Source organism: Bidens hawaiensis, unplaced genomic scaffold, assembly GCF_021521415.1.
Source record: "Bidens hawaiensis isolate Kalapana, Puna unplaced genomic scaffold, B.hawaiensis_p1.1 tig00061013_1, whole genome shotgun sequence".
NCBI classification, from domain to species: domain Eukaryota; kingdom Viridiplantae; phylum Streptophyta; class Magnoliopsida; order Asterales; family Asteraceae; genus Bidens; species Bidens hawaiensis.
The window spans coordinates 58,822-74,238 of record NW_027500982.1 but is presented as its reverse complement, the minus strand read 5'-3'; positions in this window follow the sequence as shown (position 1 = coordinate 74,238).

The window sequence follows — 15,417 nt, the reverse complement described above, 5'->3', positions numbered from 1 at the left end:
ACACGCCTAGGCCTAAGATGGGGGTGTGACAAAGCAATCGAACGATTCTTGGGGCCAAGAACATTTCTCGATCGAAGAATTGAAGAACCGATCAGAGCCGTGATCAAAAGCAACGAATTCTGATTAGAAGACAACCAAGAAGAATAACCGAAGAACAACATCATGACTGATTTGCAAACTGTTGGAGGGATCAACAAGCTAAATCAGACCAACTAGAAGATGTGGTCAACGTGTATTATGTCATACCTTCAACGGCAAGACTTATGGCTACGAATGGAACCGACACCTGGGTACCGACAGCCGACATCAACGGATCGATCGGGAAATGGCATGTGAAAGTGGGTCGTGCCATGTCTGTAATGAAGACCACAGTTGAAGAATACATTCTTGATCATATACAAGAAAGCGTGTATCCTAAGCAATCATGGGATACCGTTGCAGCCCTATTCTCAAAGAAGAACGATGCACATCTCCAACTTCTTGAAGGGAAGTGATGTCAACCCCTCAAGGAGATCTACCAATATTCCAATACTTCTGAAAGATTAAAAATATGTTCCGGGAGATCGGTGAACTTGATGCCGAATCAAAAATCACCGAGGGACATATGAAATGAATAATTATACACGGTATTCGACTTGAGTATAGGAGTTTCGTGGCTGCCATACAAGGTTGGGTAAATCAGCCTAACCTGACCGAGTTCGAGAATTTGTTGGCTGGACATGAGGCTTTGGCCAATCAATTAGCGGGAACATCAATCAAGAACGATACCGAGCCTTTGTATGTCGAAAGTTAAAGGAAAAACCCTGACAGAATCGGTTTACTCAAAAAAATAATACCTGGAGTAATAGTAAATATAAACAGGGTAACGGGAAAAGAAAATGACCTACGAGAAGGAGAATTCGGAAGACAAAAAACTGAATAAAGGGTTCAAAAATTTTCTGTATTCGTGTCACAATTGCAACTGAAAAATGCATATGGCGAAGGATTGTCGAGCACCAACACAAGACGAAGGAAATTCTGTAGAGACCGAAGAAACAGCGTGGGATGCCGAGGCGCATGCTGTCCACGAAGAAGAAAGTGTCCATAATCAAGTACAAGCACTAACTATTTCAATAGGAACAAAGGTGAATAGATTGGATGACTGGATTGTAGACTCGGGCCACTCAAATCATCTAACCGGAGACAAAACAAAGTTGTCGAGTACAAGGGAGTATACTGGTAGCCGAGTTGTGGTGCTAGCCGATAACTAACACAAAATTTTGAGCATAGGAAATGTCATGTTTCCAACAAGTAGAAAAGAAGACAAAATGACTCTAGAAAATGTTTATCATGTTCCCGGGATGAAGAAAAATCTAATGTCGGTTCCCCAAATAACCAAGACGGGAAAATACGTTTTATTCGGATCGAACGATGTTAATGTATTCGAAAAATTGAAACAAAATCCATCCCGATTCTACAAGGTAAGAGGAAGGATACAGCCTATGTGTTGTCTGTTAAATCCGCGTATGTTCACTAAACCCGTAATCAGAGTAGTACTGACCTTTGGCATCTTCGCCTTGGTCATGTTGCATACGAAAAACTCAGTTTAATAGCAAAGAAAGAGGTAGTAAAAGGTTTGCCTAATTTAGAACTATCTGATAACGTTGTGTACGTGGGCTGCCAATTTGGAAAAGCGCGTGAACAAGAGTTTGGAAGGTCAAAGAAAAAGACTACCGGTCCTCTCCAGTTAGTCCACACGGATGTCTTCGGGCAGGTGAAACAAAGGTCATTGGGAGGAAAGGTGTTCATGATCACGTTTATCGATGACTACTCACGGTATGTGTGGGTGGCATTTATGAAGACCAAAGACGAAGCCTTAATTAAATTTAAAGAATTCAAATAAGAAGCCGATAGAGTTACCGAGTCAAAAATCAAGATGTTGCGGTCCGATAATGGGGTGAATACACTTCGAATGAGTTCAATAAGTATCTCAAAGACTGCAACATAGGTCGGCAATTTACGTGTTCAAATACCCCGCAACAGAATGACGTGTAGGAGCGTAAAAATCGTCACTTGGCTGAAGTGTGCAGAAGTATGTCTCAAGAAAAGAATGTCTCGGGTCAGTTTTGGGCCGAGTCAATGGCAACGGCAGCATACCTAGTTAACCGAAAACCGCAACAAGAGTTGGATTATGTGACGCCTTATTAGCTACTATTTAAAGCTAAACCAAGTGTAAGTTATTTTATAACTTTTGGATGTGTTTGTTATGTCTTCGTGCCAAGTCATTTAAGACATAAACTCGAGAAGAAAGCTGCATGCTGCATATTTGTTGGATAAGACTCGCAACGAAATGTTGTGACCCGAACACTGGTAAATGTTATGTTTCACGACTAGTAGTGTTCGATGAAAGATCCTCTTGGTGGTTTGAAAGTCAAGAATCTCTTTTGGATTCTGATATGATGAAAGAAGAACTTGAAGCTAACCGAGTCAAATTAAATATGTTTGAACATACTGAAGATGAAGTAGTCCAACTAGATCCAGAAACCGAGTCCGAAGTTGAAACCGAAACTGAGCAGCGGCCTCTAGAAACCCGCAGATCTGGTAGAGTACGGAAACCTAATCCCAGGTATGCGAATGCTGCAATAATTGAAGCGAAAGTTGTAGAACCGACTAGTTTTTTCGAAGCGAATAGTAAACCGGAATGGGTTGCAGCCATGAAGCAAGAACTTGATGCCTTAACAGCTAACGAATAACATGGGATTTAGTACCAAAGCCGGAAGGCGTAAATCCCATATCGTGTAAATGGGTTTATAAACTGAAGAGAAAGGCGAACGTAAGCATTGACCGCTTTAAAGCCCGTTTAGTAGTTCGCGGGTTCTCTCAGGAATATGAGCTGGACTATGACGAAACGTTTATCCTTGTAGCAAAGTTGTCAACCGCTCATGTGATCTTGGCTATAGCTGCAAGTCAAGGTTGGAAGCTACATCAAATGGATGTAAATGACGCATTTTTTAAGGCAATTTGGGTCATACAATTTATATGGATCACCGCTTCGGTTTGAGGAAAAGTTAAATCTTGGTTATGTTTGTAAGCTGAAGAAAGCACTATACGGGTTGAAGCAGTCCCCACGTGCTTGGTATGGAAAAATAGGAGAATTCCTAGAATATAGTGTGTACAAGAGCACACCATCTGATGCAAGCTTATTTGTGAAAAAGAATGGGAAACAAACTGCCATCATATTAATATATATATATATATATGTGTGTGTGGACGACCTCGTTATAACCGGAGATTGGAAAGAAGAAATTAATCAGATTAAAGCAAATTTAAAATTTCGTTTTAAGATTAAAGAATTAGGCCCGTTAAGTCACTTATTGGGCCTAGAAATCAAGTACCGGAAAGACGGGCTGTTATTACATCATAAGAAATATGCTATTGAGTTATTGTTCCGGTTCAAGATGAAGGACTCGAAACCGGCGATCACACCTACTGATACCAACATGAAGCTTTATGTTAATGAAGGAGCCGAGCTGGAAGATGTAACACAGTTCCAGCGACTTGTAGGGAGTCTAAAATACTTGACATTAACTAGACCAGATCTTGCTTTCTTAGTAGGTGTATTGAGCCGGTTCATGCAAGAACCAAGAAAACCGCATATGTATGCAGCGAAACATGTATTACAATATGTGAAAAAGACATTTAATTATGGAGTTAAGTTTAAGAGGGAGACACGAATTGAAATCAAGGGATTCTTTGACGCCGGCAATGCTGGCAATCCAAGTGGTAGGCAATCGACTACCAGGTACGTATTTTTTGTCGATGATAGCCCAGTGTCGTGTGTAGTAAGAGACAACCGATTGTGTCTTTATCAACCACTAAAGCCGAGTACCGAGATTCTGCTGTTGCAGCTCAAGAACTTGTATGGTTGAAGCGATTGTTGGGCGACATGAATCAGAAAGTTGAGTACAAGGTTAAGTTAATGTGTGATAATATTTCAGCAATTAAGTTACCCGAAAACCCTACGTTCCATGCACGAACTAAGCATATTGAAGTGCATTACTATTTTATACGGGAAAAAAGTTTTGAACGGGGAGATAAAACTCAAGTACGTTGACACAACGTTGTGGATGCCTTGACCAAGGGTTTGTCTAAACAGAAGTTGATGCAGTTTCAGTCCAGTTTGAATATGGGAAAAGTTGGTGTTGAGAGGGAGTGTGAAAATATATACAACACCGACTATGAAGCCGACTAAGTTATTAGACTCGAGGGTGGTACGATTTGGTCTCAAGGGGTGGTTTTGGCGGAGATTATAAAGGATATAAAGGTTAAAGACTGAATTGAAAATTTTTAGTTAATTAGATAATTTTGTGTTTAAGTTTTGAATTAGTTTAGTTTGTATTTGAGTAGGAGTTGTATGCCTCTGCCTTGCTGGGCAAGTTTATTTTTTTTAGTATAAATAGGGTTTAGCTTCTTTTCATTAGTATTGTATCTCTTTATTCAATTAATAATTGAGTCGAACTAGTCAAGTTCAAAACGTGCGTGTCGGTGTGTTCGTGATATCCAGGTTAACATCCAGTGTTTTCATCATCCATACTCATAATGCGGTGTGTATATATAACTATATAAGCATACACTAAAAGTATCATGCACCCAAATCATACTTCGTTGAATAACACTTGGACCAGAAACGATGACGAACACAACTTGGTAGGGGATTTAAAAGAAGTATGCGGAGGTATACCAAAAAATATATCAGTTTTGCATTTAGTCAAAAAAGTTGAGGGTTATTTCAGGATACCCCTATTTATAAGCTAGATCTTCCCCTGCTTGGAACAGCCTTGCATGTAGACTGGTACATGATTCGTGGATTTTAAAAGAACAATCTTATCTAGTGAGTAACTAATACTATTTAACTTGAAGTATCACTTATGACTTATAAGGCCAAGCGGAGTGTCTTCGAGTACATTCGGCCTAGCGTGGGAACATCGCCCCATACACTTCGGGCCAGACCATAAACAAACCCACCCGGTGGCGACCCCCATGCTCTCTTACAAAGATGATAATTAAAAAAAAACTAAATTCAATCTATATAAACTTAACCAATTAACATTTTTACCACACAAATTCATCTATTCTCTCTACATACCTAAATTTCTAAATAAAAAAATATATATGAATCCTTCATGAAAGTCTAGAGGTTCGAACTAAATGAGGAGTTATACTTATGGCTAAGGATACCTAAGAAGTAGCAATAGTTCAAAATGTCACAGAAGTCTAGGGTTAGAACATCCTAAAACGATTTGATGAAGCAACAAAAGAAACAGTCAGAACCTAAAGCCTCATTAGAGTTATCACAGTCATAAACTACCACTTTTATTTCCTCAGCTGAAAACATATCTATGAGTGTGTCTGCTTCTTGGGGCATAGCCTGCTAATATGTGAATAACATTGTTAAATCTACACAATATTTTCTTATATTTTAGCATGCTTCTTATCTCACGTTCATGGTTCTTTGTTACTTTTTGCATGATTACTGAATTTGCAAGTAATTTGTACAATTTTGAAAATTTGAAAGAAAACCAAGCAAGAAAAGGTAAAAGACGAAATGAAGGTATATGGTAAAAATGTATAATTCAAGAAAATAAAATACCATACGGGTCGTATATTCAACACTAACCGTATGGATAGTTTTTGTTGATTATAAGGCTTCGAACTCATGCGCCTTAGAATACAGTTATAAAATCTTAGTTAATTAAAATCTTTCACGGAATAATAAAACTTCTAATAATCCATTATTCCAAAGCATTCAAATCTCTTTAAGACAAAACTTAGAAACTTGTCTTAATTTTAAAACATAATCAAAACATGACAAAACTCTTTTTACGATCTTCAATATTTATTTGCATGTGTGCGTACTAAAAGACACCTACGCTGAGTTAGTTCTAGTTTAAACAAGTCACATGGAATTCTTACATATACGTACACGTCCGTATCCGAAGATACCATTCTTACTTACAAGTTACTACACGTACTTACATTCTTGTTACATATTTTTACATTATACTCTTACAGTCTTGCACATATATTAGAAGGGTTTGTCGCCCTAACTCTTGTACAGATATTATAAAGTCTGTCACTCTAACTCTTGTACATATATTGGAAGAGTCGGTCGCGCTAACTCTTGCACATATATTATAAGGGGATGTCGCCCTAACTCTTGCACATATATTATAAGGGGTTGCCGCCCTAATTCTTGTGTTCTATCTATTCTACAACTTTTACATTCATATATACAATAAATCAATAAACACATACGACATATTCTTACAATATACAATTGTATTTAAATGACTTATATTTAAATGGCACATATAGAAGGGTTGATAAATTGACAGCCAAATAGAAGGGTTTTGGAGGAAAATCACATAACTTGGTTAAGAATCGCATGTGTCAATGATTAACGCGTTGGAGGATCAAAGATAAGAGGATTAAGATCATTTTTTGAGTTTTTTTTCCTGATTTTGTGTTAAAATAATTGAACATGTTATATCTACGTGTTAATTTTTGTTTCAAACATCATGTTAGGCTAAACTTATATAATACCTAGGTATTAGATGAGTTTTGACTTGTTTTGATGAATAATCTATGAAAACTTGCGTGGTCTTGGTAAATCCATACACTAGTGCAAACATGGTCTCTTTACAGCGGTTCTATGCTTTCACCGCTACTAACATAAAAAGGAGATCGCTTCTACTTGAAGCTTTTGTAGTAGTGATATTTTAATCACTTATGATCTATATGAATATTTTGAGTTTGTTGTTTTATCTATCTATTTATGTGATTATGACGATTTTAAAGTATAGTATTGTACTTTGGAGTTGGTAATGTTAATATTTATCATGTTTAGGTTGTAGGTTTCTAGAGTGTATATTGCCTTGTACTTTTTAGTAATATCATCTTTAGGTTATTGGTTTCTGTTTGTAATCTAGATTTTGAGATTAGACTAAGTTGATTTTTTTTGACACGGATGAATATATGAGTTAATTATGTTTAGATTAAGTCATTAAATATTATAACTCGTGAACCCTACAAAATTAAGTCTGCAAAATATGCAAACATAAACGTCAATATATATTTAGTCTAGCTTTATATATATGTTAACTTTGTTTATGTATTTATTATAAAGGGAAAATTCCCAAAATAAGCATTTACGAACACGTTTTTCAGGTTTTATGTGTAATTTCTAACAAATTCCTAAAATATGTATTATAAGCGGGTCGTGACGAATAGTTTATTATTACACACGAGTAGTTTGTATAACCAATTAAAACTTGCCAAGTGTCTATCAACTAATCGTAACGACCAGTTTCACTAATTATCTACTCGTAACGATTAAATAAGTTTAAAGCCCCGTAATCAACGCGCACGAGTAAATAAGAAATCATTTAGTCGCGAAGAATAGATTTTAAAACTTTACGATTCACGAGTAGTTTATCAAACTAACCACGACGATGCGTTTGTTTACCAAATCACTACTAGAAAAAACACCTTTAATGACACGCATTGCGTGTCATTAAAGGGTATATATGACACGCAAATGCGTGTCAATGAAGCCCCTGTCATAAAATGAAAATGACACACATTTTGTGTGTCATATTTTATGACACGCATTCATGACAGACGATTGCGACACACATTTACGACGTACATTTATGACAAGCATTGATGCGTGTCATGGTTTTTGGTGTTCTAAAAAATATTTTTTCTTTATTGTAAATTAATAATTTTTAAATTAAATGACAGATACTAACTGAAAATAATAAATCAAATACATCCCAAAATAATACATTTTATAATATAGAGATCATAAGTTACATATATTAACAAATATTTCAAAGTTAAATAAAATATTGTTTGTCAATACAAAATTATCACCGCAAAATAAAGCTTGCCCCAAAACTCGACTATTTGTCTTGAATTCCATCAATGTCAGCATTGCCTGTTCATCTTTACTTCCAACCAACCTGAGAAAAAAAATTAAATAGACTTCAGAGGTATGTCTAACATATATGTTAAACAATAAAAGAAAATAACTTGGATCGGCCCGTTTATAAGTTAACAAGTCAAATAATGCATACCTATCAATATTCATACCGAAAAACACGTCATCTCAACTTATTTCGAAATACCTAGATTAACAAATATAAGCTTATGATACCTGTGGTATGGTATGTACAGATGGCATTATTCATCAACGTCATCATCTAATAATTTTGGCCAACTCCCAATTTCCATCAGATGTTTGCAACCATGATTGAAGCTTCTGAATCATCGAGATGAGTAATATTAGATGCGTGACAACATGACGTAGTATGTATATAGGAACCTCAAACACAAACAACATAATAAAATTCTACTAATATTAATCCATAAACAAATAAGCTAAACTTTCAACTCATTGAATGAATGAGTATGTTGTCCTATCACATTGAAATGCAATATGAGCTTATAGTGTTATTATCTATTATAAAAACCTAAAGCTTTTTACTGTGTAGAATATAACAACTTTTTTCACTATTTACAATCTGGTTGAATGAAAATAAAATTAATTTGCAAATTATTTTACAACAAATATAATCAAGTAATCTGCTACATAGCGTTTTCTTATATTGTGTTACAAGATATGTATTCATCAAGTATAACTTCAATTTCATCATCCATAGAAGTTGACCTCATAAAATCAACATATACTTGGTGAAAGTCAGCGATTCAGCGAAAATGGGTCAGTTTGGTGAATCTGCGCGCGCTGTGACCCGCAACTGTCTTGCGCTCGTTGTTTACATTTTGGACGACTAAATTTTTAGCAGGCCAAAAAATATATCTAGTTGCAACAAGTCACTTATGGCTGCATATTAACAATTTGTGACCCAATGAAAATTATGGCATACAGCAGGGGTGTCCAAAACAAAGTCATCTGAATCGCGATACACTCGATATAGGTACGCGGTTCGTCAGGCTAAACGAATTTAGTATGGGCGGGGGTAGGTGCATTTTGTTACGGACCGATACGGATAGTCCGGTTTGATATACCCAATACAAAACAATTGTGTCTTATATTCTTATGCCTAGCGTAATAAAAACATCAATTTCATTGCTAAAAGTTCAAACCAGAATCTGGAGAAGTTCAAAACAGAATCTGCATTACTAAAACAGTTAAAGTACAATAACAAAGTTACAAAAAAGATTCAAAAAATCTGACCTATGTGTGCTGACCTGTAACTGACCTCCACGCGTTGTTTACAGTCGGTTAAGCATCAGCAAAACCAAAACTGTGTGCACTAACCTGCAACTGACGTGCGCGTTGACTAAAATTTTGTCATGTTAAACCTTATACCTAAATGAAAAATTTATACTATACAACAAGTGTCAAATCATAAACAAATCATAAGTTTCTATAACTTGCAATTTTGGATAATCATGTATCCCTCATTAACTATCAGAATCTTTACATATTACATGCTCAAACCCTAATATTCCTCATAACTAAGCATAATATCTATACTCAACATTCGGATTTCAGCATTTATAAAACAAAAAAAAATATGTTTTGGCAAGCAATCTCCAACTTGATTTGAAAGCAAACATTATAATAACAATCCATTAAATCCTAGCCAATTAACAGTATAACAAGTTAAAATTGAAAGCGTATACCTCACAGAAGATAAACTCTTTCAAATAATCCTAAAATAGACTGAAAATTTTTACTTCAAATAATGCTTCAGTCCGATTGAACCCTAGCCGACTGCATATTGAACGTGTTGTGGTGGTGCAGTGTCATGGTGGACTGAACCCTAGATGGCGTTGTTGTGTAAAGAGGGACTAATGGAGAAGATCGATGGCCGGAGGAGATGAACCCTAGATTGCTTTCAGTTGGGAGAAGATCAGATGGCCAAATGAGATGGACTATAAGTTAGGCCTTATTTTGAAAAAAATATTGGGAGTGGATTAACTTTTTAATTTGAATTATAAGATGACACGCATATATGACACGCACGGTTAGTTTTTTCATTTATGACACTGGTTTAATGACTTTCAAAAAAGAGTGTCGTAAATCTTCTAATTTTTTAAAAATATGACGTTTATTAATGACACACACATTTACGCGTCATAAATCACCGTGTGTCATTGTGCACATGTCATTAAAGGTCGTTTTTCTAGTAGTGAATACATCGAACCGATTAGTTTTACAAAATACTAACCGGAATGGTTAGTTTGATAGGTCAACTAGTCGTTACGTGTAGATCTTGATCAACAACTAGTTTACATTCTCCATACGAGTGCTTTGAAGTTGTTGGGTTTATAAACGTCATGTTCTTGTTGTTTGAACATGCACAACAAAATAGTCGTTTAGGAATGTAAACCCAGCAACCGATTAGATCATGTTGTTTATAAGCCCAACAACTTCAAAAATACTCGTATGGAGAATGTAAACTAGTCGTTGACGAAGATCTACTCGTATTGACTAGTTGACCTATCAAACTAACCATTCGGTTAGTATTTTGTAAAACTAACCGGTTTAATGTATTTGGCAAACAAACGCATCGTCGTGGTTGGTTTGATAAACTACTCGTAAATCGTAAAGTTTTAAAATCTACTCGTTGCGACTAAAGAATTTCTTATTTACTCGTGGACGTTGATTACGAGGCTTTAAACTTATTTAATCGTTATAAGTAGATGATTAGTAAAACTGGCCTTTACGGTTAGTTTATGGACACGTTACAAGTTTTATTTGGTTATACAAACTACCCTGTGTAATAATAAACCATTCGTCACGACTAGTTTAAAATACATATTTTAAAAATTTGTTGAAAATGACATCTAAAACCTAAAATGCGTTTCAATAAACGTTTATTTTAAGAATTTTCCCTATTATAAAACACAAAAGATAATTTTTAATATATAACATCCAACCTAAGCAATAACAAACTTTCAGTGTTGTATTCGCATTTTATGTTTTTATTATAAAACACATGATAATTTTGATAATATATAATCATACAACCTAAGCGACAACAAACTTTCAGTGTTATTTTCGCGTTTAATGATTTGAAAGGATCACGCATCCCGTGCGTGTACACTAAATTCGGCTCACGAAATCCTTTCAACACGTGTGGTTGCCATTACGGTCCACGTGTTCTCACCTCTCCACGTAGCCACACGTACACCCATCCGATTCTTCGTACACGTGTCTTGATGCATCCGTGTAACCCTAAGGTTCAATTGACTACCTTCATTTGTCCTTTAGTGAACAACAACTCGACTTCTACGTGTCATATGCTCTCTGATTCCACATCACAACATTCCTCTTGCCATCACATATACGTGTATATTGTTGGGTTTCTATGGAATTTATAAATTTAGTTAACCATTTAACTAGTCACAATAAAGGCGGAAGCGTGATATTTACAAACTAAACATATGTATCCATGTGTTTATATATGTATATATTACAAGTTTATATAAGATATGTTCATGAACAACCTAGTTTATTCATGTCATAAGATTACCAATAATCTATTTATTAGAAACCCGAAGCAAGGATCAAATGATACGGAAAAACTAAACTATCAAAACTATAAACACTTACATTCTTAACCTTTTAAGAGTGTAGTTGATGTTGAAGAAGATGATGATGTTGATGCTAGACTTTCAAAGGGAAAATCCTCAAACGGAATATACCCCGAGCCTCCAACACACACCGAGCTATGTTAGGGAGCTTGAACACGAATAACCGAGACCCGAGCCTCTTCTTTTGTTCTTGGCCGAAAACCAAACCCAAGAAAGAAAGAAAGAGTTGTTCTACTTATTTATCTTGAAAGTCTTGATATAAAATCTTCAAAATCAAATCATATCATGGTGTTAGGTTTTTTAAGTCAAGTAACCAATACTCAACCTCTACCAAATCCATGACAAAACTTGACCAAAACTTTGGGGTGTGGGGCCCACCCAAAACCGGCCCCAAAATATATATATGTATATATATTTTTTTTATTTATTTTATACTTTATAAAATATATAAACACCCCATCTTTCATAAACCATTTTATAAAAGAACACATAGTTAAATAATCATTCCAATAATAGTTATTTGAATAAATAAATTAACCAATTAATTTATTTAACACTTTCAAGTAGGTATTCAGAAACCCGATTTTCTTAATGTATCGTGTTCTGTATTTGTCTCATAGATCTTATCTTAACAAATACATTATTGGTGTGTGTCTAACTAGTTATTGGGTATGACCCGACTTGGATCAAACACAACTAGCCACATTAACCTAATTATGTGTCTCGGGCATACGGTATTCCAACAATCTCCCACTTGCACGTGACTCATAAGAAGTTAATGCTAATGGTGAATACCGCCTAACAACAGGTCACCACCCCTAGTGTGTTTGACTAAGTGCCATTCAATAACATCATCCCCTTCAAGTCCATACTTGATATGATATAGGTAAGTCTTATCATTACATCCCTTTGTTACTAGATGTCCTGTCAAATCGAAGAGACACAGAGTGATCATTCTCTCAATGATTTAACTTAACAGGCCTTAGACATCTAAACTCTCAACACATAAGAGGAACAAATCCCATCTTGACTACATACATCCTCGTTGACATCTCATATGATATCTGAGCTCTTTCTTACACGTCATCGTGTTACCGAAATAACAAAGAAAAGAGTCAAGATATCAGACTTGATGAAAAACCAGATCCAATATGCATCTCAGGTCAAAGGACACAATGATACTCGCCTTTACTCAAGGATTACTTATGATCAGTTGCACTAACTCCATGCAGTGATCCTTGAGAGCGGATCATGTCCAATATTTGTATCCCACAAATATCTATGAACCTTGGTGGCAAACCTATGCCCTATATTCATCACATGAATATCAACCAATCTGGGTTCATAATAATCTTAACTTCATACTTGTTCCCACTAGCATGATCGACTACGGACGTTTAGAACAACATAAGTCATTCATGGATTAAACATGCAAATATAGAACATAACTCATTGAAAAATTAAAACATAATTAATTATCATGAGATACCCATTACATTCGTTCTTATACAAACACTAAATACAGATTAAATCCACTCACTAGAATACCGAAGTCCTAATGCACAAACATGACCCTCATGCTTTGGCCTATCGAGGAGCTTCGTGAGTGGGTCCGCAATATTTTGATCGGTATGAACTTTATGAATACATATCTTTCTCTTTTCAACTTCATCCCTTATGTAGTTGAATCTGCGCTCAATGTGCCTCGTTTTCTGATGAGCACGAGGCTCCTTGATCTGTGCAATAGCACCCTCATTGTCACAGAATATCTCTAGGGGCTCCTGAATGGTAGAGATAATCCCTAGATCCATGATGAACTTTTTCATCCATGCAGCCTCTTGGGCTGCCATTGAAGCGGCGATGTACTCAGATTCTGTAGTGGATAACGCGACAACATCCTGCTTCGAACTCTTCCAAGAAACAGCGCCTCCATTCAAAATGAAGACATATCCCGACTGTGACCGAGAATCATCTCGGTCAGTTTGGAAACTCGCATCCACGTAACCCTTTACGACGAGTTCCTCCTCACCAGACCCATATATTAAAAACATATCCTTAGTCCTTCTAAGGTATTTTAATATATTCTTGACAGCCATCCAATGACTGTCACCTGGGTTGTGCTGGTATCTACTCGTTATGCTTAAAGCATACGAGACGTCCGGTCTAGTGCACATCATTGCATACATAATAGATCCTATTGCCGAAGCATAAGGAACATGCTTCATCCTATCCTGCTCTTCCTTAGAGCTAGGACTTTGGGATGAGCTTAACACGGTTCCTCTAGGAATAGGTACCAAACCTTTCTTAGAGTTTTCCATCCTGAACCTTTTCAGGATTTTATCAATGTATGCACTTTGATTGAGTCCGATCAATTTCCTTTGTCTATCCCTATAGACCTTTATTCCCAAGATATATGTCGCTTCTCCAAGATCCTTAATTGATAAACGACTACTTAACCACGCTTTAACGTTTTCCATACTTGGTATATCATTTCCAAATAAAAGTATATCATCGACATACAAAATAAGGAACATGACTATACTCCCACTAGCCCATTTATACACACACGCCTCATCACCGTTTTGGACGAAACCAAATGCTTTGATTTCTTCATTAAAACGATGATTCCACATCCGTGATGCTTGTTTCAACCCGTAGATTGATTTCCTTAACTTACATACTTTGTCAGGATTAGATGGATCGACAAAACCTTCAGGCTGAACCATATGGACATCTTCCTCAAGATATCCATTAAGAAAAGCGGTCTTGACATCCATCTGCCATATCTCATAATCAAAATGAGCTGCAATGGCAAATAATATCCTGATCAACTTAAGCATCGCGACCGGCGAGAAGGTTTCATCATAATCAATCCCTTGAGTTTGTGTGAAACCTTTTGCTACAAGTCGTGCTTTGTAAGTATCTAGATTTCCATGCATATCGGTCTTCTTCTTGAAGACCCACTTACATCCAACTAGTTTGGAGTTAAGTGGACGATCAACCAATTCCCAAACTTGGTTATCGTGCATGGATTGCATCTCGGCGCTCATGGCTTCAAGCCAATTGTCACAATCAGGTTGTGACATAGCATCTTTGTAGGAGATCGGTTCATCCGAATCGACCAAGTAGCAATCATCCACGAGAAATCCATATTTCTTGGGAGGTCGACTAATCCTACTAGATCTGCGAGCAACGTGTGTATGATCAACCATTTGATCACCTTCAACATCTTCGTGTTGAAAACTAGTATCGACCAACTATGTATCATCCAGTGATTCTTGAACCTCTTCAAGTTCCACTCTCTTTTCACTAGGTCCTTCCATAAGGAACTTAGTTTCTAAGAAGTATCCTTTGCGTGAAATAAACACTTTTTGTTCACTAGGATCATAGAATTTATATCCTATATCATCCTTTGGGTATCCTATAAAGATACACCTGATGGATCGAGCCTCAAGCTTATTTGGGGTGTCACGTTTAACATAAACTATGCATCCCCATACCCTTAAATATGAAAAGGATGGAACCTTTCCATGCCACACTTCATAGGGTATTCGATCCACCTTTTTGGTCGGGGCCATATTCAAAATACGAGCCGCTGTAAGTAGCGCATATCCCCAAAATGATGGCGGTAGTGAGCTTCGTGCCATCATTGATCGAACCATGTCCAACAGTGTTCTATTCCTCCTCTCGGATACTCCGTTATGTTGAGGAGTTCCAGGAGGAGTGAACTGTGAAATAATTCCACAATCTCTAAGATGACATTGAAAAGCATCACTTAGGTATTCGCCTCCTCTATCGGAGCGGAGTACC